A 24,373-nucleotide genomic window follows, 5' to 3' on the forward strand; every position below is an offset into this window, starting at 1 on the left:
CAGTCCCTGCCATCTCCACCGCCCCCGGGAGCAGCCTCGGCCCGCCGTGCGCGCTTCCCCAGCGCCCCCGCCCGCCGACTGCTCGCTCGCACGCCCGCCCGGTAGTAATTTCACTTTGCCACGCGAGCTCCGCATCGCCTAGAAATCCCGCCCCCTGCTCCCCCTGCAGCCGCGGGGAGTCGTCCCTTTTCCCGGCCAGGTGCGCGAGCCTGCGCGCTCCTCCTCCGCCTCCTTCGGCGGGTCCCTGGCGAGCCGGAGCCGGGGCCGGGGCCCGGCGGGGGCGGATGCGCGCACCGCGCCTCTCCACCAACCCGCTCCGCTGCAGGTCCCTTGCTCTCCATCCCTCGCCGGCGCTCCCTTGCCCCCCCACCCCCCTTGATTGACAGGCAAGATGTCGGAGTGGAGCGAGGCAGGAGCGAATGCAGCAGCCGTCACCCCCGGAGCCCGGCGGCGGCAGCAGCAGCAGCGCGACGACGAGCCAGCAACCAGCCGCAGTCGCCGCCGCAGCCGCGGGAGCAATGCAGACAGCATCTTGAGAACGCGCTAAAGCACCACAAACGGTGGACAATGCCGTGTCACTGCAACTGGGAGGGGGGCAAACCAGATTTTTTTTGACATAAAAGCCAGCCAGCCAAAAATATATAATTTTGTCCTTCACGGAGCCGGTGTGTAAAGAGTGAGCGCTGTTTTCCTTCTCTCCCTCCTCCTCTCCCTCCCCCTCCTCCTCTTTTTCCTCCTCCTCCTCCCTAAGTGTACAGACAGCATCACATCACCTGGTTTGCTTCTGAGAAACAGCATCTCTCCTTTTCAGGGACCAGAGACTCAGAGAGAAGAGACGTTCTAATGAAGTCTGCTTGATACCCCAAAATAAAATAATAAATTGTGGCTCTTGTCCCCTCCTCCCACCCCCACCCCCTCAACCCTGTGTGAGATGTTGGGTTTCTTCTTCATGAGACATTGTTGAGAAGTCGCAGTGGTTGGAGAGGCGTAGGGGGCAGACTACCTCTGCTCCCCCCACACCCCCCTTTTTTCTCTCCGGGAGGAGGAGGAGGGGAAGGGGGCTTGCAGAGCAAGCGATGGATGAGGAAAACATGACGAAAAGCGAGGAGCAGCAGCCTCTGAGTTTGCAAAAAGCCTTACAGCAGTGCGAGTTGGTCCAAAACATGATAGACCTGAGCATCTCCAACCTGGAAGGGCTTAGGACCAAATGTGCTACTTCCAACGACCTCACACAAAAAGAAATCCGGACCCTGGAGGTAGGTGTTGCCTATGGAAAGAAAGCCATCCTTCCTTCCCTCCCCCTTCTCCCCCACCATCCCCTTTCCCTTGATTCTGTTTGTTGGGGGTGGGGTGGGCGGGGGGGAGGGGAGCAAGGTGGGCACGATTTGGTCTCCTGTGATTTATCTTGCAAAGCCTGCACTGGGTGTCCCTTTACTGTACTGCTGTCGTCGGCGCTTGGCTGGGTGGTGGGAGGAGTAGTAGTAACTGTTATTCTTTATTATTATTCTTGCGGCTTTGGTTATCATTCGCTTCCTCTTTGAGGAGTGAGTTCTCCCTTTTTTCCGCTTGTGAATTTGTTTATATGCCACGGGGGCTTGCTTGTGTGCTGGGTAAGACATTAAGGCGCTGCAGAGAACCCACGTGACCTTGCGCATTCTGCAGGTGGTCAAAAGGTGCTTTTTGCTCGCAGAATGGGGCTGCCTGTAAAGATAGACCTCTTCTTTTTCGGCCTCCTTCCCAGCCCCCCTTTTGCTCCTTGGATTTGGTTTGTTTGTTTGCTTGTTTGTTTTCAGTAATGTACATGTCAGGAGGCAAGATGCATGAAAAAGAATTCCCCATTGAGCTACCCATTTCCAGTCAAATCATTTTGATGCAGGGAGCTGTTGCAGGCCTGAAACGTGTTAAAACACAAACAAACAAAAAACAAAAACAACCCTGGATCAGCACACACAGGTGGTGTGGGAAAATACTCTGAAACTCGGTGGGACCGTGCAAAAAGGGGTCAGCAGTTTTATCTTTGGCGTGTTGTAACATTCTCTCCAACAGAACTTGAGGGGGAGTTTGAAGCAATTTCGTGGGGGGGATGGGGGGGTGGATGCAAAGTTACTCAGAAAGAAGATGGCAGAAATTATTTCTTCTGAAGGCCATCTGGTCAAAGGAAGAAGGTTTCGAGAGCTTTAGGAAACGCCTGGCGTCCACGTAATCACTGAGCATCCACGTTGTTCGAAACATCTCTGGGGTTCGACTCACATCCCTCTCTCCAACCGGCCCCGTGCTACGCATGGCTTGATTAGATTTGGGAACTCCCATTAGCTGGTACTTGCTGGGGGTGGTGGCCATGGGGCTGGGAGGAAAGGAAGGTGGTTCTCCCTGTGGTGGTGCGGGCGTGTGCAGAGCTGGGATGGCCACTAGTTTCCAGCCCGTGTGTTTCCAAGGCCTGAACTCTTTAATCCCTACTGAATCTTTTAGCCCTTGTGCCCCCATTCTAGCCTGGATGAGCATCTATCTCTGGTTCACTTTCAAGTCTTCCTTTTTCCTCCGTGGTTTTAAATTTGGCCGCATGTCAGCAGGCAGGAAGGTCACCAGTTTGAAAGTGGAGTTTGTGTGTGTGTGTGTGTGTGTGTGTGTGTGTGTGTGTGTGTGTGTGTATTGAGTATGCTATTTGCTCCCCTAGAATGCATCTCTGTGTGCACCTGTCATCTGGGAAAATGATCGTCAGAAATGAAATAACGTAAGTATCAAGGGGTAGCAGAGGCGTGGGAATTCTGTGGGGAGGCACACAGGTATTTTCTTTCTCAGAGCTTTGGAGAGCCATGTAGGCTAGGACTCCGCTGATGGAAGAAAAAGTGTGGGATGCTCTGGCCCAGCCTTCTGTCTCTGTCTGAGCAGTGCCCAAGAGAAGATTCTGTTCAGAATTGCATGTTGTAAATAAATAACCCAAAAGGGCCACCGGAGGTCTCTTCTGTTCCTCTGAGTCAGGAGTCCCGAATGCTAGTTTGTGTATTGCTATGTAAGTTTCTCCAGTTTTCTTTTCCTCTTTCCAGCATGCTCCATCCTCTGAGAGCTCCCTGGATCATGGTGATTGTTGTAGTGGGCCATGGATTCCATTGCTTCTTTTCTGCATAGTGGTTTTCTTTTTAAACTGGGGGATGTGGGCATTGGTATGGTGGGAAGTGACAGTTACTGGGAATGCATCTGTTGTTAGTTTCCTAATCCCAGTATGCCACAGAGTGTGCCCACGACTTTATCCATATTGCCCAAGAAAGGATCTTGAGCAGTTATGCCAATTGAGGCTTCCTAGGTCTCTAGGGCTAGGGTGGGGCCTCTGGGGAGGGGCTGATGCCTTAGGGTCCAGGCAAGTGCTGCCAAACCTCTCATAGGTTTTGGATCCACAGTTGTTGTTGTTTTTAAATCCCAGCAGTTGTCAAACTTTATATATCAGAACCGCCTGAGGGAGCTTATTAAAAATGCAGATTCTCAGCCTCTAATCCCAGAGATTCTAATTCCGTTGGGATTGGAAGGGGCCTAGGGATCTGCATTTAGTAAACAGTCCAGGTGTTTCTGATGCATGTTTTCATATTGACACTCTGAGAAAGACTAATCTAATAGGAGATAGAGGCCATATTTCAGCTATTTGATGATGACATCTCCCTGCTCACAAACCCTAAAGAAAGTAGTAAATTGAACAGACCATCCCTGAAAACCTTGCCTATAACCCCTGTGGAAACAAAAAACATCTGACATGGACTTAGTCTCCAAGAAGCGTACTTTCCTGATGAGGGAGACAAGGCTAATAATGTGTTATGTGAGATAATGATAAAGTCCAAACAGTAATATGGGAGACAGCATGTGGGTCCTTTAGGAATGTGTTCAGCTGCGTGAAATGGAAAATCCACCCAGCGTGCTTAGGCAATTAATGGTTTATTTTTCTCATGTAGCAAGAAGTCTGGAGGTATGTAGCTGCTTGAATTGGCTCAGTGAGTTAATAACATTGGGGCTGATGTCTTTGCGAATTCTCATGGCCTCTTCCTTATGGCCACAAGATGGCCCCTGAAGCTTTAACCATCACACCCAGGTTCAAGGTATGGAAGAGGGGGACCAGGTGAATAGGAAGGAATAAAGGCTTCATATCTCTGTTTGGTTTCCGCAGGACACCTCTGCCTTCCTACCCCTAAGGTGATGTTTCATTATGTCTTCTTTGCCAGAACTGGGTCAGATCACTTGTCCGAGCTGTAAGGCAGTGGGGGGTACCACCGTGACTGGTTTAGATAGTTGCAGTCCGTTTCCTGGTTTGACCTGTTGCTACTCCATACAAAATCAAGGTTGTGCTAGCATGGAAGAAGGCATGAAGGGACATTGGGTGGACAGCCAGCAACACTGGCCACAGTATGTTACCAGGAGGTACTTTGGCAGAGAAGAAACGTCATGAGTTTTGGAGTTAGACCGATGTAGTTTGGCATTCTAGCTTTCCTACTTACTTTATCTTGGCCTACTGATTTACATTTTCTGATCCCTGGTTTCATTTTTGGCAAAATGGCAGCGAAGGAATAACATTACCGTCCTCAGAGGTGGTGGTAAGGATGAGGAGGTGAGATTTTCAAGGGCCTGACGCCGTCTGTAGCCCAGTGCCTGCAGGCGCTGAATAAATGGTAGCTTCTTTGATGGTGATGATTAGCATTACATGGTGCAGAGTAGATGACACGGAGGGAACAGCGCAGACTGGAGGGAGAGAAGAAGGAGCTTAAGCAGCATTTCCAAAGTATGTTCTGTGGAACCCGAGCATTCTCACTCTTTCAACAAATACTGAAATCCTGGCACTGTACTAGATGCTGGTGGTCAGCAAGTATTCTGAAGGCAAAATAAATCCCATGGTTAGCACATTTGGGAAAGGTTGAGGTAAGCCAAAGAGATAGGTATCTCACCTGCAGGACTTCTCAGAGCCTTTAATGTGCTGTATTTGTACATTGTGACTCCAAGAGAGGGTAGCGTCTGCAGTGTTTCCTTTTTCCAGAGACATCTCTTGGGCTTGATGTTCCATAGAATGCACCCAGGGAAACATGTGACGAAGTGGTTAGGGAAGCATCCTTGATTGGGGAGCTGGGGACCCTGAGTGGAGTGAGGTATGGGGGGGAGGGTTTAAATTGCAGCGGGTTGGGGGAGCTCTCTGGGCCAGAACAACAAACCAGATGGAGGCATTCTCCTGCCTTTAAGGGGCAGCTTACAGACCGGCTGGCCCAGAATGGAGAGTACCTGGTAGAGTGTCATAGGAAACGAATTCAGGTTACAAACTCCTGGGGTGTAACTTAGGATCAGGAAGTCAGACAAACAAAGTTTCATCCCTTTGAGAGGGGAGATAGAAATCTTAAAAGGTTTTGGAGTGAGTACAATTAAAAAGTTGTTTCAAGGTTAGTCTGATGGCAGCCTGCAGCAGGGACCAGCAAACTTTTTCTGTAACGGGACAGATAGTAAATCGTTGAGGCTTTGTAGGCCATGTGGTTTCCATCACAACCACTCAGCTCTGCTGTTGTAGCCTGAAGCAGCCACGGACAACCCAGAAATAAATGTTTTCTAATAAAACTTCATTTAGGGCCCCTGAAATCTGAATTTGATATAATTTTCACACGTCACGAAATAGTATTTTCCTTCTAATTTGTTTTTTACATTTAAAAATGTAAAAACTATTCTTCGGTTTTGGGCCTTAAAAAAACAGGTGGTGGGTCAGACTTGGCCCGTGGGCTGTAGTTTGCTGATCTCTGATTTATAGGGTGAGAAATGAACCTGGAGGCACAGAGGCCATCTGAAAGGTGAGTGAGTGGCACTAGAGCTGGTGGGCACTGGCCACGTGCAGCTGGTACTGAGTTGGGTTCTATTTCGGTTAAGTTACAAGTGGAGGTAAATATCAGGGATTGGGTTGGGGGATGGCTAAGTAACAGAATCTCCTATACAGCGAGGGTGTTCTAGCCGTCACATATCTATTATTTGTTCTTTATCTGTTCCGTCGCAATGACTTATTATGGTTTGAGAGACCATACCTAGACTTAATTAAGTTTGGGAAACTGGACCTCAGACAATAACGCATTATTTTCAGTGACGCTGTGGGTTGGGATTGGCTGGGCAGTTCTTTGGCTCGTCTTGCAGAGCAGTAGTTCTGGTCATCCGGCAGCTCCACTGAGGCTGAATGGTCCAAGATGGCTCTATTCATGTGGCTGGTGGTCGGCTAGTGATTGGCTCAGGTACCTCAGTTCTCTTCCACATAGCCTCTCCAGCAGGACAGCCCAGATTTCTTTCTTTCTTTTCTCCCTTCCTTCCTTCCTTCCTTCCTCTCTCTCTCCCTCCCTCCCTTCCTTCCTTTCTCTCTCTCTCTTTCTTCCTCCCTCCCTCCCTCCCCTCTTTTCTTTCTTTCTTTTTTCTTTCTTTTTCTTTCTTTCTTTCTTTCTTTTTTCTCTTTCTTTCTTTCTTTCTTTCTCTTTCTTTCTCTTTCTTTCTTTCTTTCTTTTCTCCCTTCCTTCCTTCCTCTCTCCCTCCCTCCCTCCTTCCCTCCCTCCCTTCCTTCCTTCCTTTCTCTCTCTCTCTTTCTTCCTCCCTCCCTCCCATCTTTTCTTTCTTTCTCTTTTTCTTTCTTTCTTTCTCTTTTTCTTTCTTTCTTTCTTTCTTTCTTTCTTTCGCTCTCTCTCTCTCTCCCTCTTTCTTTCTCTCTCTCTCTCTCTCTCTCTCTCTCCTGTCTCTTTCTTTCTTTCACTGAACTACAGTGTACTTACAGTGTCCAGATTTCTTACATGGTGGCAGCAGCAGTGTTCCAAGAAGGCAAGCTCCAATTCATAGGCTGTCTTAAGCCTCTGCTTCTGTAACTTTTGCTAATGTCCCACTGGCCAAAGCAAATTATGTGGTTGAGCCCATCGTCAATGTGGGACTTAGTATCCAAGGGTATGGATTCCAGCAGGTGTGGTTCATTGGGGGCCAGTGAACAATCTAACATAACTGAATCATAGCTATGGAAAAAATCCAAAATAAAGCCGAAAGAGCATGGGAAAGAGGGGAAGGGGCGTGGGATGATCAGCAAAGGCCCCCTTGGGGAGGTTTTACTGACCTGAGGAAGCAAGCCATGAAATATCTGGGGAATGCGCAAGTCAGAGGGAACAGCAGGTGCAAAGTTCTTGGGTGGGACTGCGTTCTACATGTTTTGAGAACAGCAAGGAGACCACTGTGTTTGGCGCAGGGTGAGCGGGGAAGGGGTGAGGGGCGCAAGTGGGAGGCAGATGCAGGGCCCCAGTCATAGACGGCTTGGCTGAGATACTCGCACTTGGTTCTAACTATGCAAAGGGTGGGGGACTGACTTATTTAGAAGCTCCTTTTGATTGCTGCAGGGAAAGTAGACTATAGGGGAGAAGAATGGGAGCACAGAGACAAATTGGGAGGTTAGTATGGGAGTAAAAGCCGGGAATGACTGCTTTTATTTTTCTTTTTTGCGATACGCGGGCCTCTCACTGCTGCGGCCTCTCCCGTTGCGGAGCACAGGCTCCGGACGCGCAGGCTCAGCGGCCGTGGCTCACGGGCCCAGCCGCTCCGCGGCATGTGGGATCTTCCTGGACCAGGGCACGAACCCGCGTCCCCTGCATCGGCAGGCGGACTCTCAACCACTGCGCCACCAGGGAAGCCCGGAATGACTGCTTTTGACGCGAGTGATGGTGGGGAGATGGAGCAAGTGGCCGGTCGCAGACGGTCACGTGCATGGGAGGTGCGCGTGAATCGGATGTCTGGGGTGAAGGAAAATAAAGAACCGAGGATTATTCCTACGTGTTTGGCAGAAGAACTAAGTGAATAGCGGTGTCATTATCTGAAGTGTGAAGACCGGGGGTGGATTAGGTTGGGCTTGACAATGAAGTCCTGTTTAGACATTTACGTTTGTGAAGTAGACAGTTGGGTATGTGAGCCTGGAGACTTGAGGAAGGCTAGAGGTATGAGGTTCACCTAACACGTCAGGAGCATCTTTTCATCTTATCAAATAGTATTTTTAATGGCTGCATAGTGTTACATGGCTGTTGCGTAATTTAACTTATTTAATTCTGTCAGATGTGTATGTTTATCATGTTCCACTATTATAAATAATACTGTAGTAGACATCCTTGTGGCTTGTAGTCATCCTTGCCTTCGATTCCTAGAAGTGAAATATTGCTGGATCCAAGGATATGCAAAGTTTCCAGACTTTTGATAGGTTTTGCCAAATTACCTTTCACCCACAGTGTGGGAAAGGGCCCGTTTTTCCCTATCCTCAGTCTGGATTTATGTTTTGTTTTATTTTTTGGTTGCCTGTGCTTTGATGACCAAGAGCTCTGGGTTAAGGAGGCAGTTGTCTTAGGCCCAAATCTCGTCTTCCCTGTTTGCACTTGGGAAGGACCTGGGAACCTGCGTTGGTGAGAGCAGCACATGGTTTTCCATGCACAGCACCCAGCCTGCGGCGACCCAGCCTCTGCCTTGTTCTCATAGAGACATGGGTGGGACGTGGTCTCAAACTTCTGTGTCAGTGGCAAGAGTTACTTCCGAAGGGTTCTCTACCCCCTCTGAGGTTTTAGGGTGGGTTCTACTAGGGAGCTCTTATCCTTCTTCCAATGGGCAGGAAACTGAGGACTCTTCCTTGTCTCCCTGTGGACGGGTCATTTTCTGGGCTCCCCTCTCCACCCCCCTCGCCAGGCTCTACCTTTTGGGACCTCCCTTCCCCCTTGCTGCTCTGGAGCTGGGGAATGGAAGGTGTTCCGAAGCTGAGGAAGCCGAAGGGGGACACGGCAACTGGGAGGGAGGATGGAGAAGCTGAAGGGTGGGGAGGGAAAAGGGACAACAGTGGGAGAAAAGCCAGAGCGTAGCGTGATTTTCTTGGGCAGGGTTTCTATGACCCTTGGAATGTCTCTCCAGCGGGGAGTGACTGTAACTGTAGTTGTTCCTGTTTTACAAGCCAGCGAACTGAGGTTTAGAGTCACTGATCTGACCCAAACTGCAAATTCAGGCAGCCACGGTTCCAGGAAGAGGTTGACTGCTCCTCCCTGGAGTCCCCAGAGGTGGCCTGGCCTGGAAGAAAAGAAAGCAAAGATGAGAGCAAATAGAGGCGAAGGAGGAAGCATAGGTGATAAGGGCAGTGTGATCAGAGGTGAGAGCTGTGGGATTAATGAGAATCCTAATGATGGAATACTCTGTCACTCATATGCTCTCATTGGTGACCATGCCAGATGATGACTGAAGAGAAATGCAGAACTGATGGAGACGCAGTAGGGCATCTACAGAGACAAGGAAAGATGAGAAAAAGAGAGGGAGACATTTTATTTTTTTTTATTATTATTTTTTAAAAAGTCTTATTTATTTAATTTTGGCTGTGCCGGGTCTTAGTTGCAGCATGCACGTGGGATCTAGTTCCCCGACCAGGGATCAAACCCGGGCCCCTTGCATTGGGAGCGCGGAGTCTTACCCACTGGACCACCAGCCAGGGAAGTCCCCAGAGGGAGGGATTTTAGACCTGAGAGGTCCAGTATGCCAGCCACTTGCCACATTGACTATTAATCAGTTGAAATGTGGCAAGCTCTAATTGAACTGTGCTATTATTATAAGATACCCCCCAGATCCCAAGCTCTTAGAAAGAATAGAATGCAAAATACCTCATTGGTATTCTTTTACATTGACAACTTGTTGAAATGATACTATTTTAGATATATTGGGTTAAATAAACTATGTTAAAATTGATTTCACCTGTATCTTATTTTGTCCCTGGGGTTATTAGAACATTTTAAATGACACAGGCAGCTCACTGTATATTTCACTTGGTCAGCGCTGCTCTTGAGCATTGAGGTGATTTCTGTGTTTTGCCATAATGGAAATCTTGTTCTTGATAAAGACTGAAAGCACGGGCCCCCTGGAGTTTCTAGGCAGCCATCGATTAAAGCTGTGGATGCGTTCCAAAGATGGATGTCTTCGATTTCCCTGGACCAGGAAAAAAATAAGATGAAGACTCAGAAATAATAACATAATTGAGTCCCTGGAAATTTGGGTGGGTGCTCGAAGCAGTAGAGCCAAGTAGTTGGGAGGGTGTGGGCTACACAGTAAGACTGCTTGGATCCCGGTCTGAATTCAGGATCTGCTAGCTATGTAACCCTGGGCAAATGAGCTCTCCTTCCTGAGCCTCAGTTTCCTTGCTTATAAAATTGGGACAGTGTTTTACATGGGGTCGTTACGGTGATTCAATGGAAGCATGCATTAAAAAGCTGAGCAAAGTCCCCGGCACATAGCAAATGCTTAATAATTGTTAGCTTTGGCGGTTTTGATGATCATACTCTCTGTAGCTTGTCATAGGGAGGTTAGGGTGCTTCAGCCCTGAGGTGGTGGGTGGGGTGTTTCAGCCATCCAGGGAGGTACCAGTTCATTTATTCGGTCATTGTTAACTGAGCCCCCAGCGTGTGAGAAGCAGGGAGAAGACAGCAAGACGTGAGAAGGCGAAGCCCATGGAGGCCTTCTATGGGATAATGGCACACCTGCTGGGCCGCAGGTGACATAAGCGAACAAGATTCTCATACCAGGTGTGCATCTTCGAACTGCTCACAGATGACTCTCTTCCCATCAGTGCCTGGCAGGCTTTAGTCTTTAAACCATTTGCTCATCATAAACTCCAAGTTGGATAACAAAATGCCAGTTACGGGGTTGGGCCTTAAACTCCTGAACTTGTCTCAAGCTTGTGCGGTAAAGAGAAGAGTCAGAAGCTGTGATATCCAAGTGCTTCACAGGACCCTGAGAGGTTGTGTAGGCCCCCTCCTGCCCCGGGTCCAGATTCGGCTTTGCGATTTGGGGCGAGTGCTACTTCACAAAGCAGCCTTTTAAAAACTGCATTTTTTTTTTTTATTGTGGTAAAATATATATAACATGAAATTTACCATTTTAACTATTTTTAACTGAGCAATTCAGTGGCGTTGAGGACTTTCACGGTGTTGTGCAACCATCATCACTATCCATCTGCAGAACTTTTTCATCACCCCAAATAGAAATTCTGTACCCATTAAACAATATCTCCCCCTGCCCCCAGCCACATGGTTACCTCTATTCTGTGTTCTGTCTCTGTGAACCTGACTATTCTAGGCGCTACCTCATGTAAGCTGAATCGTACACTATGTGTCTTTGGTGTCTGGCTCCTTTCACGTAGCACAGTGTTTCTGAGGTTCATCCATGTTGTAGCCGGTATCAGTGTTTCATTCCTTTTTATGGCTGAATAATATTCCGTTGTATTGACAGACCATGTGTTGTTTATCCATCCTGTGTTGATAGACACTTGAGTTGCTTTCATCTTTTTTTTTTTTTTTTTTTTTGCGGTATGCGGGCCTCTCACTGCTGTGGCCTCTCCCGTTGCGGAGCACAGGCTCCGGACACGCAGGCTCAGCGGCCATGGCTCACGGGCTCAGCCGCTCAGCGGCATGCGGGATCTTCCCGGACCGGGGCACGAACCCGTGTCCCCTGCATCGGCAGGCGGACTCTCAACCACTGCGCCACCAGGGAAGCCCTTCATCTTTTGACTACTGTGAATAATGTTGCTATGAACATTATTGTACAAGTATCTGTTTGATTCCCTGCTTTGAATTCTTTGGGGTTATGTATCTAGGAGTGGAATTACTGGGTCATATGGTAATTCTATACTTAATTTTTTGAGAAACATTCATACTGTTTTCCACAGTGGCTACACCATTTTATATTTCCACCAGCAATGCACAAGGTTTCCAATTTCTCTACATCCTTGGCAATACCTACTCTTTTCTGGTTTTTTGACTATAGCCATCCTAGTGGGTATGAAGTGGTATCTCATTGTGGTTTTGATTCACATTTCCCTAATGACTAATGATAGTAGGCATCTTTTCATGTGCTGATTGGCCATTTGTATATCCCCTTTAGAGAAATGTCTATTCAAGTCCTTTCGTAAGTCAGCCTTTTGATATGGGTGAGTTATAAAGGTTAGAATTATCTTCCTTCTGTTGGCTTGGATCTGCTCTCTGATGTCTTTTATCCTTTGGTTCTACTCTTTGGAGGAGAGCGAATAAGGCCAGTCCTTCCTTTGGCTGACAAAAGTCTCAAGTAGAGTTTGCATTTAGATCTGGAACCTACCAAGTAGAGATGAGAGATAGCCATGTCCACAGATTCCTGACAAGTCTCCAACCCAAATTTTGCAGCCGCTGTCTCCCTGCTTTGTCCTGTCTGAGTTCCATTCTTATAGAATTTTGGATTCTGGGGTCTCTGGCGATGATAAATTTCCCTTTGTCTGTGCACCGATCCTACCCAGAGTATCATGCCCATCAGAAATAGTCATGAATGTGTCTCTTTGTGCCCATCCACAAAGGCCCTGCGATGGTGCCTTGGGCAGGGTTGAGTGGCATGCACTTGAGCAATGAGGCGAATAGACAGGTATAAAAAAGAACCCATCAGGTGGGGCATCCAGGGGCTTCATTTTTATTAGGTAGGAGGTAGAGCAAGGTTAGATGCCACTTTTTGTATTTTTATGCTTATCTGACTTGGAGAAACAGTGCTTTGTGATAAACCCAAAAAACAATATTATCCTTTTAATATGTTGCTATACTATTATTTTAATATGTTGCTGGATTTGATTTGTTAGAATTTTGTTGAGGATTTTTGTATCTGTTCATGAGGGATATTGTCTGTGGTTTCCTTTTTCATGCCATCTTTGTTTAGTTTAAGTATCAGGGTAATACTGGCCTTATAAAACGAGTTTGGAATTGTTTCCTCTACTTCTGTTTCCTGGAAGAGACTGTGTAGAATTGGTGTTATTTCATCTTTAAATGCTGATAGAATTCCCCAGTGAAACTATCTGGACTAGAGATTTATTTTAATTTAATTTAATTTTTTTGCAGAAGGTTTTAAACTACAACTTCAATTTCTTTAATTTATTCTTGGGTGAATTTTAGGACTTTGTGGCTTTCAAGGAATTGGTACATTTTATCATTGTTCAATTTACATACGGAGAGTTGCTCATAGTATCGCCTTATTATCCTTTTGTGTCTGTGGGGTGTGTAGTAGTGTCACCTCTTTCATTCCTGATGTTGGTAATGTATATTCTTTCTCCTTTATTCTGTGTTAGTCTGGCTAGAGGTTTATCAATTTTAGCCATATTTTCAGAGAACTAATTTTTAGCTTCATTTATTTTCTCTATTTTTCTGTTTTAACGTTTACTAATTTTTGTTCTTCTTATTATTTCCTTTCTCCTGCTGGCTCTGGGTTGATTTTGCTCTTCTTTTTTCTATTTTCTTGAGATGGATGCTTAGACTGTTGATTTGAGACCTTTCTCCTTTTCTAATATAAGTATTTGTTGCTGTAAATTTCCCTTGAAGGATTACTTTAACTGCATCCCACAAATTTTGTTATATTATATTTTTATTTCCCTTTAGCTCACAGTATTTTATAATTTCTTTTGAGGCTTTTTCTTTGATGCATATATTCATCAAATTAAATGATATTTGATGTCATTTAATTTCCACGTATTGGAGATATTTCCTGTTATCTTTGACTAACAGTTTAATTCAATTATGTCAGTGAACACATTTTAAATTATTTTACTTCTTTTGAAATGTTTAAGGTTTATTTTATCACTTAGACCATATTCTCTTTTGGTGAATGTAGCAGGTATACTTGAAAAGAATGTGAATTCTGCAGTTGATGGGCACAGTGTTGTATAAATGTCAATTAGATCCAGTTGGTCGATAGTGTTAAGTCCTCTATATCCTTGCTGATTTGCTCTCAAGTTTTATTGATTACACAGAGGGGAGCGTTGTCCATTTCTCCTTGTAGTTCCATCACTTTTTGCTTTCATGTATCTTGAGCTGTTTGTTAAGTGTATATGCATTTGGGATGGCTGTTTTCTTGGCGACTTCACCCTTCGTCATTATGTAAAGTTACTATTTATCCCTGGTAATTTTCCTTGCTCTGAAAACTATTTTCTTTGATATTAATATAGCCACCCCAGCGTTTCTTTTTTTAGGTTTTTAAAAGTTGAGGTAAAATTCACATAACATAAAATTCACCATTTAAACGCTTTTGAAGTATACAACTGAATGCTTTTTAATATATGTGCAATGTTGTGCAACCATTTCCCCTATCTAATTTTAGAACATTTCCATTACCACACATGCAAAAACGAAACAAAACAAAACAAAAACCCCCCAACAACCAAAAAACCAAAACTAAACCTTGTACCTATTAGCAGTCAATTTCAGTGTTCCTGTCCTCCATCCCCTGGCAACCATTAATCTATTTTCTCTTGCTATGGTTTTTCCTAGTCTGGGTATTTCATATAAATGAAATCATACAGTATGTGGCCTTTTATGTGTGGCCTCTTTCACTTAACATAAAGTCTTCAAGGTCCATCCATGGTGTAACATGTATCAATAATTTGTTCCTTTTTATGGCTGAATAATATTCCATCATATGGATAAACCCATTTTGTTTATCCGTCCGTCAGTGGACATTTGGGTTGTTTCCACCTTGTGGCTATTTGTGAATAGTGCTGCCATGATCATTTGTTTGGTTAAGAGGATGGGGGCATTTGGGGAGGAAACTGTTTTGCTTATGCTAAAAACTAAAGAAACGTGTCCCCAGGTTCAGGCTGCTATGCAGTTAGGAACTCTAGAGCTGGAAGTTCCTTCCACACCCTTTGTGGTTGTATGTGATGGTCTCTGTGACATTTCCCTGGAGCTCTTGCAGGTACTCGGTTGGCTCTTCAGGTTACACATGCCAGGTGATGAATCGTTCACACTGACTTCAGAAATGGAACTCATTAAATAAAATAGTCGTTTAAAAGACATTTATAGCCATTAAAGCAAAGCATATTCACTCTAGAAAAAAATAGAATATGCATTTAATCAAAAAGAAAAATGAACACACTTATAATCCCACCACCCACAGATCAACATTGTTAACATCTTGTTATAGAGTCTTATAGGTTTTTCTGCATGCAAACATGTACTTTCATATGACTTTTAAGAACAACTATATTTTATTTATTTCATAGTCTCCTCTTATTTGTTTCTTTTTCCTCTTAAAATTTGACTTAAGACATGAATGTCTTTCCCTGCCAAAACCATTTTTTAAATAGCATTTCAAATGGCTGGTAACACTCCAGCATAAAGATGTAGCATAATTGAGTTAAACAACCCCCTTTAGTGAGTTAGATTATTTCTGGTTTTTTGCTCTCATAAACACAGCCTTAGTGACTACTTTTGAAATGAAGTCTTTGTAAAGCATTCTTATTTGTTTCCTTAAGAAATATACCTAGAAGTAGAATTACTGCGTGCTTGTAAAGCTTTTTCTCACATATGGCCAAATGGTCCTTTAGGAAGAGTGTACCCGTTTATAACCCTCTCAGACTTTACGAGAGCAGAGTTTGTGGCTTTGCATCTTCAGGAATGACAACTGTGAGAGGTAAATGTTTCCAGCAAATCTGTGACTTAATAAAAAATATGTAAAGTCACTTGACTAGCGAATCCACTCGTGATGAGCTAAGAAACTTGGGGCGGGCTTGGTTTTTAAAAATACATACTTTCAGTTGAAATAAATACAGAGTTAGAATCGTGTCAATGACAAGGAAGCCTAATTTAAGGTGAAATTTTTCTGAAGTGACATCAGAAAGTGATGTGAGTTTTACAGATGAGGCTGTGTGATTTCCAGGGATCACACAGTTAGTTGTTTTCTGGGACCAGGCAGGGAACCCACAGAAGAAAAATAGGCCAGGGGCAGGATACTTGGGAGGAGACGGGTCATGGTGAACTGGAGAGCATATGTCACGTCTACAGATGTCAATGTTGCCAATGGGTCATATGTAAGCCTCATTTTATCATGGAGTTTCCATTTTCTAGCAGAACTCAGAAATCAAAACTATAAGTAAAAAGCAGGCATTGACCCATTATTATCTGATTAAGAACCTCACCATTCTTTCCCTTAATATGTTTAAACAATGTTGGATAAGGAAAAGGAAGGTACAGATAATCAATGCTATTGAAGTAATGTCTCACTGCTGTTTCAAATTGTTTTTTCTGATCCTACCCATCCATAAGTTGAAAAAATTGAGGTTGTATTGTTTAGTCTGGAGAAGATGGGGTAACCAACTACTTGTTGATTTTATGATCTTTGCTTATTGGGAGGCTGTTCTCAATCACCAGTGAGGACAAAGTTAGAGATATGACTGGGACCAGACAATCTCACACACACACACACACACACACACACACACACACTTCAAACCTATACAAAGGTAGGGAGAATAGCATAATGGACCCTTACGTACCCATCATAAAAATTCAACAAGTATCAAATTATGGCCAATCTTCTCCCCCTACCCCATCCTCCCTGGATTATTTTGAAGCAATTCCTAAGACATTGTAACATTTCATCCTCAAATATTTCAAATGTATATTTGTGTTAAATACAAAGTACTCTGTTTTAAGCATAACCAGACTCCTATTATCACACCAATAATTCCTTAGTCAGATATTTCTCTAAATAACAAATCAAAGTATTTATACACAGAAGAGAGCTGCACTTCTCAAAGCAGCCATGGTAGAAGGCATCTGTCCCAGCTCTGCTGGCGTTACTTAAGACATTCTTGAAAACCATCTTCAGAGTCACCTTACAAGAAAACAAGTCTCTTTATTTTTTTCTTGACCCTAAATGGTGGCTCTCAAGATGGAAGGCTACCATCTTGACTTGGCTTGACCCACTCCTGATGACTTTTGTCCCTTTACAGCAAATAAATAGGCACTCAAAGAACAAGCCGTGTTGCCATTGACGATTCTCCTGACAGCATTCTGGGCACCGTGACTGGGAGGAAACCCAAGAAGAGTCATAGCTTTGATGTTAGGATAAGCCTTCAGCCATTTCCAATGTCTACCCTGAAAGGGGACCTGGTTGATTAGCTTCCACATTCATTCACTCATTCATTCATTCCACTTTGTGTTAAACGCATTAGACATACAAAGGAGACTAGAACAACGTCTTGCCCATATGGGGCTTAAGATGTATAACTATGTACAGCACATAAGGTGCTGTTCTAGGTACTGGGACCTGGAATATACTGCCTCATGGATCTAGTTATATGATGTTAAAGCTAAGACCTGAAGGACAATAGAGTTACCCTGAGTTGAGGAAAGGCTGTTCCAGGCAGAGGGACAGTATGTGCAAAGGCCTAGAGGTAGAAGACAGCCTGGGTCTTCTGAGGGACCAGATGGAGCCCAACATGGCTGGAGTACCGAGTGCTTCAGGCCCATTTGAAGGCAAGGGGATGGGGCAGCACTTTTTCCTTTCTCTAAACTAGGTTCCTTTGCATCTTCTTCCTGCCTCATCTCCTCCTCATTATAGAAAAATGAGGCAGTCTCATTTGCCAAATTGAATAAAACTCTCTCTGATCACCATTTCTCAAGTACATTTTGAAAGCATAACATGGGTTTTTTGGTCCCCTAAGGTGGAGGCAGGTTCTTTAACTCCATAACAAACACAAGCCATCCCATAATAATAACAGATGGGCAAGGCCTTGGGAAGGGTGGGCTGGAGGGAGGGAAAATAAAGCCAGGAGAGAAAGAGGTGGTGAAATGGAAATACGTTTTCAATCCCATGCTTTGTGGTTTATTATTAACAGCACTGCAGAAAATGTCTCCACGGAAGGTCCGAGAAGCTGGTCATTGATCAGATTAACGATAATGAGAGCAGTCTTATATTAACTCAGATTAAGAGGAGGACTCTTCCCCCTACTATTCAGTCATACATGTATAATCACATTTCCTCACAGCCAGTCGCCCTTAGTTTTCTGCTAAGATGGGAACTAGGGTCTTTGCAAAGGTAGAACCAGGACGGCAGAGGGTAGGCTGAACCCAGATGCCACCTTGAACCTTGGGTCTGATGGAGGAAGAGTCTCTGGACCCTCCCCTGTGCTCCAGCTTTTGTCTAACCTCCCAGAGGCTGCCCTTCTATTTTTCAGACCTGTTTCCTTCCTCCTGGGCCTGTGTTATCCCAACTCATGATTTCCTAGTGTTGAGCCCATACAACATGCCATGCGATGTTCTAGGTGCTAGGGATACATCTGGGTGTAAAACAGGCAAAGAGCCCTGATGTTGGGTAGCTCACATTCTAGTTGGTGGAGACATACAATAAATAAACATGAAGAAAAGGAAATGTCACCTTTTCCACCTACATGGAAAAGGTGACATTTGACCAAAGACTTAAAGGGAACAAGGGAGCCATCCATGAATCTGTCTGGGGCAGGGGAAGAGCACTTAGAGTGAGGCAACAGCTCATGCAAAGACCCTGAGGCCTTGGAGGAAGCTTGTGTGACTGGAGTGGAGTGTTGAGGATAAGGTCAGAGCAGCAGAGTGGGACCAGATCTGTAGGGTCTTTTAGACCAGTGTAAAGATTTTTTACTAAGTGCAGTGAGGTGCACTGGAGGATTTTGAGCAGAGGAGTAACATGATCTGACTTGAGTTTTAATAGCATCCTTCTAACTAATAGACTGTAGGGGGCAAGAGTAGAAGCAGGTAGATGAGTTAGAAGACTATCATGGAGAGAGACGATGGTGGCTCACCCCAGGCTGGTGAGCCGTGGTTGGATTTTGGATATATTTAGAAATTACAGCAAATAGGATTTCCAGATATTTTTGACCCTGCCTGTTGATTGATGTAAAAAATGATGACGTTTACTGGTTGCGTTAACCCGAACTCTTTTGGTCGCAAGTGACAGAAACGTACCTCAAATTGCTTATGCAAAAATTGGGAGTTCTTTGGCCTATATAACTGAGAAGTCTATGGGTCATTGTTAGCTTCAACATGGCTGGATCCAGATACTTAAAGAATACAGGCAAGGGCCTCTATCTCCACCTCTCAGCTCTGCTTTCTTTCTCTGTTGCTTTCATCCAGTCTATCACTTTTAGCTACTATGGAGGAAGAGCCTCCTTATTTCCCAGGAGCTGCAACAAATGTCTGGGGTATCCTTTTCACTGGTCAGGCTTGATTCATTTCTGTACCTCTCCTCTCTACAGGAGGGCACAGCATTCTCAGAGATCGATCCTGGAACCAGGGCGGAAGGTCAGTTCTTCCCAAGCTTCATGGACCAAGCAGGGGTGTTCTAACCAAAACTTGGATGGAGGGAAGACTAGATTCTGTTGTCCCAATCCTTAATCCAGAATTCCAGCAGATGTAGGACATTCTGAGGAGGGTATAAGGAGCAAAAGGGTAAAACATACCCTGGGAATGTCGAGATGCTCATAGTGGGGTGTTTCAGAGATTTTTTAACTCAGTGTTCACAGAATCAGTGGATTTACCTAATAGCCTTACTCTGTGAGTCTACTCTGGGACCAAGACACTTTGCTTCCAGTGTGTTCTCATGACTGGCCTCCCTTTCAAGGTGGGCCATACATCTCTCATGGGACAGCAAGTAGATGGAGAGCTAGAACACAAGGTATGGGTCCCAGCTCCGCCACCCTCTTGCTGCTGATTTGGGCAAATTACATAACTTTACTGAGCCAGGATATTGGCAGGATCAAAGGACAGACACTTTTTAAAGCGCTTGGGGGAAATTCCCTAGTGGTCCAGTGGTTAGGACTCTGAGCTTCCACTGCAGGGGGCGCGAGTTCAGTCCCTGGTCAGGGAACTAAGATCCTGCGTGCCATGCAGCATGGCATAAATAAATAAATAAATTAAATAAAGCGCTTGGGAAACTGGACCCACAAGTCAGGGCCTTGGCTGTATTGTTTTGTGTTTGCTGATCATGGGGTTGCCAGATAAAATATAGGATGCTCAGTTAAACTTGCATTTTATATAGATAATGAATACTCTTCTGGTATAAGTATGCCCAAATATTGTATAGGACATACTTACAAAAATTATCATTGTTTATCTGACATTCAGATTTAGCTGAATATTCTTTTATTTGCTAAACCTGGCAGTGCTGGGTGATCATGACAAGGGAAACGTGTTATTCTTACTGATTGCTCATGACTATCTCCTGACAGACAATTCATGCGAGGACCAGGAACATTCTCTAAACTGTAGATATCACTAGTGTTTTCAGATTGGACATGAATGAACTTTTTGTTCTCTTTTTGGACTATGGGTTTATGGCTAAGTTTGAATTCTTGAATTTGACTATGTCGAATTGATGTATGTCCATCCTATAATACCACATTTTGAAATTCTCATTTTAAGATAGGTTTAAGTTTTGGGTAACAGTGTTGGCTCTTCCAGTTATGAGCCATAACCGTGGGCTTAATCTTCTCTGTGTCTCAGTTTTCCCATCTGTACAAATAGGAAGATGACAGTACTTACCTCATAATGTTGTTATGAGGATTGGCTAAGATATGCAAAACGTTTAGCTCAGTGTCTAGCACATAAAAAGAGCTCACTAAGTGTTAGCTGCTGCAGTTATGGCAAATCTCTAGAAATTAATCTGGCTGGTCCAGAATAATTTGTGTTTGGTTTTCCAAATTAACTTCTCAGCTCCATGTGGAAAATTTGGGGTTGAATTGTCCTTATGGCTCGGGCTTCATGCTTACCAGATCAAACCCTTGAAGCAGAATAACAAGGTGCAGTTTTGAACTTGACATATACGGGCAGCTATGAGCTCCAAACTGGGGGAAGGGGGAGAAATGAGGAGGGAGAACTAACAGTGATTTGGACTGTTGTTCCTAGGCTTGGTGGACATGATTTTGGCAGTCTTAGCTCAAGGTTTTGCCCCAAATTCAAGCAGGCATGCCCTGTTTAACAGGGGGGTTGGGTGTAGGAGCATGACTTGGATCCAGGCCATGGAGATGTGCTCCTTTTTGAGTCATTTTCTGCAGCTCCTGTTTCTAACTATTTCTGTCCATTCCTCACCTGCAAACCCTGGGCAAATGCCGGGGTTGAGTACAGATGAGCTCCTGGTCATCAGAAGTGTTTGAGGGCTGCCCAAGATCAGGGTCTGGACAGGGCCCGCCCAAGGTTCATGCTGTGTGTTATGCATGCTTCTTTCTCCTCAGGATTATTTAACATGGAAATGTTTTCAAGCTTGGTGTTTTTATCCAAATGCCGTTGTGAGAGAAAAGTTTTTAGATGACTGTGGGAGACACAGTGGCTGAAGTCTCTGCTCTGCAAGACTCTTGTAGCTTCTTAAAAAGAGCATGCTTGGGGGCTATGAAATTTCAGAGGCAGATCAAAATGTGCTGGTGCCATATGTATATGTATAACTGATTCACTTTGTTGTAAAGCAGAAACCAACACACCATTGTAAAGCAATTATATTCCAATAAAGATGTAAAAAAAAACATATATATATATATATAAAAATATATATATATATATATATATAAGGGAAAAAAAAATGTGCTGGTGCATACTGAATCCAAACACTCACCTGAGCTTCAGGTACATGGCTCCCCACAGTGTGGCCCGCAGACAGGTGGCATCGGTGCCACTTGGGAGCTGGTTAGAAAAACGCAGAGTTTCAGGCTCTGGCTCAGACTAATTGAATTGCATTTTAATACAATCAGGTGATCTGTGTGCACATAAAAGTTTGTGAAGCACGAGTCTAATCCTTAGAACAACCCCAGTATTATTGATTCCATTAAAATTTTTTTCTTGTGGTAAAATATACATAATATTTATTATTTTAACCATTGGTAAGTGTACAATTCAGTGATGTTAAATACATTTACAGTATGGTGTAATCATCACCACTATCTATACCCCAAACTTTTTCATCATTACCAAGAAAAACTGTAACCATTAAACAATAGCTCCCCCTTCCCTGCCTCTTCCAGTCCCTAGTAACCTCTATTCTACTTTCGGTCTCTATGAATTTGCACATTCTAGGTATCTCATATAAGTAGAGTCATACAATATTTTTTCTTTTGTGTCTGACTTATTTCACTTAGCATAATGCCTTTCAGGTTCATCCATGTTGTTATGTGTATCATCACCTCATTCCTTTTCAGGTCTGCATAATATTCCATTGTATGGATAGACCACATTTTATTTATCCATTCATCTGTTGATGGACACTGATGAGTTGTTCCTGCCTCTTTTTTAAAAATATTAATTTGTTTATTTATTTATGCTATGCTGTGTCTTAGTTGCGGCATGCAAGGTCTTTGTTGCTGCATGCAGGATCTTTTAGTTGTGGCATGCGGGCTCCTTAGTTGTGGCATGCGGGATCATTAGTTGCAGCATGCAGGATCTTTTAGTTGCGGCATGTGGGCTTCTTAGTTGTGGCATACGGGTTTCCTAGTTGTGGCATGAGGACTCTTAGTTGCAGCATGCATGCAGGATCTAGTTCCCTGACCAGGGATAGATCCCTGGCCCCCTGCATTGGGAGTGTGGAGTCTTACCCACTGGATCACCAGGGAAGTCCCCTGTTCCTGCCTCTTGACTATGGTGAATAATGCTCCTATGAATATTCATGTACAAATATCTGTTTGTACTTTCCCTGCTTTCAGTCCTTTAGGGTGTATTCCTAGGAGTATTAACTCCATTTACACATGAAGAAATTGAGATGCAGAGATGTGAAGGGACTCGTCTCAAGTCACACAGCTGCTGGGTGGTGGTGCTGGGTTTCTGCATTTATTTGGTCCCTTCCATTGACCCCAGAGGCCACGTGCATCCTTAAAGAGAAAGACAAGTGTTTTTCTTCCTTTCTAAGGGATGACAACATGGCCTGGTGGTAAATATTGGGCTTTGGGGTCTTCCAGATCTGAGTTCAAATCCCACCATTTGCTCTTGCTAAGTTCAGTGTCTTGGACATATTACTTATCCAGTCTTAAGCTCTATTTTTTTAATCTGTAAAATCAAAATGCCTACAATGGAAGTTGCTGTGAGAATTAATGGGAAAAAGTAATTCAAGTGCCTGGTTGTAAATATTCAACAGATATTATTTACCATTAAAAATAAGGAGATTCCTGGGAATTCTCTGGCAGTCCAGTGGTTAGGATGCCACACCTTCACTGCCGAGTGAAATTGCTGGTCGGGGAACTAAGATCTCACAAGCTGTGTGACGTAGCCAAAAAAAAAAAAGGGGGTTCCTTACAACATTAAACATAGATATACCATATGATCCAGCAATTTCACTTCTGGGTGTATACCCAACAAGATTGAAAGCACGGACTCAAACAGATACTTTTACATGAATATTCATAGAAACATTGTTCACAATAGCCAAGAGGCGGAAACAACCTGTGTCCATCAACGAATGAATAAATAAGCAAAATGTGGTATATCCATACAACGGAATATTATTTTGCCATGAAAAGGAAGTAGTGATAAATGCAACAACACGGATGACCCTTGAAAGCATTATGTTAAGTGAAATAAACCAGACACAAAATGATTAATACTGTCCTTTTCCACTTTTTTTTTTTTTGCGGTACGTGGGCCTCTCACTGCTGTGGCCTCTCCGGTTGCGGAGCACAGGCTCCGGACGCACAGGCTCAGCGGCCATGGCTCACAGGCCCAGCCGCTCTGTGGCATGTGGGATCTTCCCGGACCGGGGCACGAACCCGCGTCCCCTGCATCGGCAGGCAGACTCTCAACCACTGCGCCACCAGGGAAGCCCCCCTTTTCCACTTTTATGAGATACCTGGCATTGTCAAATTCATAGAGGCAGAAAGTAGAATCTCTGGAGCTGGGAGAGAGGGAAATGGGGAGTTACTGTTTAATGGGTACAGAGTTTCAATTTGGGAAGATGAAAAGATTCTGAAGACGGATGGTGGTGATGGTTGCACAACAATATGGATGTGCTAAACCGTACACTTAAAGGTGGCGAAAATGATATACTTTGTTATATATATTTTACTACAGTATTAAAAAATTAAGAAAAGGAAGAGAAGTACTTTTCCAGGTACTAATTTTTTTCTGGTATGCCCGATTACCTTGCTTTCACATACCAGTATTTGATTGGTGTCCAGGAAAGGCTGGATCCTTTTTTTCTCTATGATATAATGATGACAAAAACATTACCCAAAAGTGATCAGGGTTGTTATTGGGTGCTGACAGTGTGCGAGAGACTAGGCAAAACCCTTTCCATACGTTATTCTGTTTTCATCTGCACAACAACCCCGGGAGGTAGGTGCCGTCACATTTGACACATGAAAAAACTGAGATCAAATAACTTTCCCGAGGACACACAGCTAGTCACTGGTGGAGGCGGCATTTGAGAGCCTCGGACCTGCTGACCCACAGGCCAAGCTGTGCTGCATCCCAAAGGTAATCTACAAAGGGCACCCTTAGATCGTAACTGTGCCCCTATGTTGCAGGAAGAAGGTAGGTGGTGGAGTTCATTGGGCCATCTCTGCCAGGAGCAGGGCCGTCTGTGGCTTTCACTACCAGTGGCTGCTGAG

This window comes from Neophocaena asiaeorientalis, unplaced genomic scaffold (genome assembly GCF_003031525.2).
Source record: "Neophocaena asiaeorientalis asiaeorientalis breed wild unplaced genomic scaffold, Neophocaena_asiaeorientalis_V1.1 scaffold77, whole genome shotgun sequence".
NCBI classification, from domain to species: Eukaryota; Metazoa; Chordata; class Mammalia; order Artiodactyla; family Phocoenidae; genus Neophocaena; species Neophocaena asiaeorientalis.